This window comes from Natator depressus, chromosome 28 (assembly GCF_965152275.1).
Source record: "Natator depressus isolate rNatDep1 chromosome 28, rNatDep2.hap1, whole genome shotgun sequence".
In the NCBI taxonomy this organism is placed as follows: Eukaryota; Metazoa; Chordata; order Testudines; family Cheloniidae; genus Natator; species Natator depressus.
Genome location: NC_134261.1, coordinates 8,805,047 through 8,807,546, shown reverse-complemented (window position 1 = coordinate 8,807,546; position 2,500 = coordinate 8,805,047). Strand labels below are relative to the sequence as shown.

The window sequence follows — 2,500 nt, the reverse complement described above, 5'->3', positions numbered from 1 at the left end:
CTGCTGGCCGCTTTCCTTCCCGGCCACCAGGTCAACCCGCTGAATGTATGGGGTTGACCTGCTGGCCGCTTTCCTTCCCGGCCACCAGGTCAACCCGCTGAATGTATGGGGTTGACCTGCTGGCCGCTTTCCTTCCCGGCCACCAGGTCAACCCGCTGAATGTATGGGGTTGACCTGCTGGCCGCTTTCCTTCCCGGCCACCAGGTCAACCCGCTGAAAGTATGGGGTTGACCTGGTGGCCGCTTTCCTTCCCGGCCACCAGGTCAACCCGCTGAATGTATGGGGTTGACCTGCTGGCCGCTTTCCTTCCCGGCCACCAGGTCAACCCGCTGAATGTATGGGGTTGACCTGCTGGCCGCTTTCCTTCCCGGCCACCAGGTCAACCCGCTGAATGTATGGGGTTGACCTGCTGGCCGCTTTCCTTCCCGGCCACCAGGTCAACCCGCTGAAAGTATGGGGTTGACCTGCTGGCCGCTTTCCTTCCCGTCCACCAGGTCAACCCGCTGAATGTATGGGGTTGACCTGCTGGCCGCTCTGCTTCCCGGCCACCAGGTCAACCCCCTGCCGGTATGGGGTTGACCTGCTGGCCGCAGAGGGGCAGGCTCCGGGTTGACCTGGTGGCCGGCAGGGACTTCAGCCCCAGGGCCCCTGGCAGGGCGACCCTGCCCTTGTTCCCCAGAAAAGGAGAGAGCTGGCTCGCAGCGGGAAAAGCTGCCTACGGCACCTGGGATTCCCAGGCGGTCACCCATCCAAGTACTAGCCAGGCCCGGGACGGTTTACCTTCCGAGATCGGACGGGATCGGGGGCCTTCCGTCCGGTATGGCCGTAGGCACTCGGCTCCGGTCCGCCTCGTCCCCTTTCCCTTACTGACTCCCCTGCCTCGGGTGGGCCCGATCCTTTTTTCCGTTTTTTTTTTTCCGCTCCGGAGGCTTCGTGAGCCCCCCCCCAACACCCCTTTGGGGGTCGGTGAAATTTTTTTTTTCAGACTTCCAGGGGCCCGATCCTGGCCGCGGGCACCCGGCTCCGGGCACCCGGCTCCGGGCCGCCTCGTCCCCTTTCCCTTACTGACTCCGCTGCCTCGGGTGGGCCCGATCCTTTTTTCCGTTTTTTTTTTTCCGCTCCGGAGGCTTCGTGAGCCCCCCCCAACACCACTTTGGGGGTCGGTGAAAAAATTTTTTTCAGACTTCCAGGGGCCCGATCCTGGCCGCGGGCACCCGGCTCCGGGCACCCGGCTCCGGGCCGCCTCGTCCCCTTTCCCTTACTGACTCCCCTGCCTCGGGTGGGCCCGATCCTTTTTTCCGTTTTTTTTTTTTTTCGCTCCGGAGGCTTTATGAGCCCCCCCCAATACCACTTTGGGGGTCGGTGAAAAAAATTTTTCAGACTTCCAGGGGCCCGATCCTGGCCGCCGGCACCCGGCTCCGGGCACCCGGCTCCGGGCCGCCTCGTCCCCTTTCCCTTACTGACTCCCCTGCCTCGGGTGGGCCCGATCCTTTTTTCCGTTTTTTTTTTTTTCGCTCCGGAGGCTTTATGAGGCCCCCCCTAACCGTTTTTGGGGTCGGTGAAAATTTTTAGTCAGACTTCCAGGGGCCCGATCCTGGCCGCGGCTTCGCAGGCTGGCCTGGGGGGGGGGGCATCTCTAGCTCCGGCCGCGGACGGCGAGACGCTCGGCCACCAGGTCAGCCCGGAGGAAAAGGCTGAAAAAAATGTCTAAGTCCCCCCGGGACACCAGGTCAACCCGGAGGAAAAGGCTGAAAAAAATGTCTAAGTCCCCCCGGGACACCAGGTCAACCCGGAGGAAAAGGCTGAAAAAAAGTCTAAGTCCCCCCGGGACACCAGGTCAACCCGGAGGAAAAGGCTGAAAAAAATGTCTAAGTCCCCCCGGGACACCAGGTCAACCCGGAGGAAAAGGCTGAAAAAAAGTCTAAGTCCCCCCGGGACACCAGGTCAACCCGGAGGAAAAGGCTGAAAAAAAGTCTAAGTCCCCCCGGGACACCAGGTCAACCCGGAGGAAAAGGCTGAAAAAAAGTCTAAGTCCCCCCGGGACACCAGGTCAACCCGGAGGAAAAGGCTGAAAAAAAGTCTAAGTCCCCCCGGGACACCAGGTCAACCCGGAGGAAAAGGCTGAAAAAAATGTCTAAGTCCCCCCGGGACACCAGGTCAACCCGGAGGAAAAGGCTGAAAAAAAGTCTAAGTCCCCCCGGGACACCAGGTCAACCCGGAGGAAAAGGCTGAAAAAAAGTCTAAGTCCCCCCGGGACACCAGGTCAACCCGGAGGAAAAGGCTGAAAAAATGTCTAAGTCCCCCCGGGACACCAGGTCAACCCGGAGGAAAAGGCTGAAAAAAATGTCTAAGTCCCCCCGGGACACCAGGTCAACCCCGAGGAAAAGGCTGAAAAAATGTCTAAGTCCCTGCTCGGCCATCAGGTCAACCCCATTCAAAGTGACGGGTTGACCTGATGGCCGGCAGTCTCACGGAAGTCCGGATGGGGTCGCCAAAAGTG

The 2,500-nt window shown here is 60.5% G+C and overlaps 1 non-coding gene across 1 annotated transcript; it reads right to left on the bottom strand.

The window, feature by feature from the left end:
* Nucleotides 1-712: 712 nt before the first annotated feature.
* LOC141979217 (5S ribosomal RNA) lies at nucleotides 713-831 on the bottom strand. Its single transcript, XR_012636641.1, has one exon. It is a non-coding gene; the product is annotated as a 5S ribosomal RNA (ribosomal RNA).
* Between the last annotated feature and the right edge of the window lie 1,669 nt (nucleotides 832-2,500).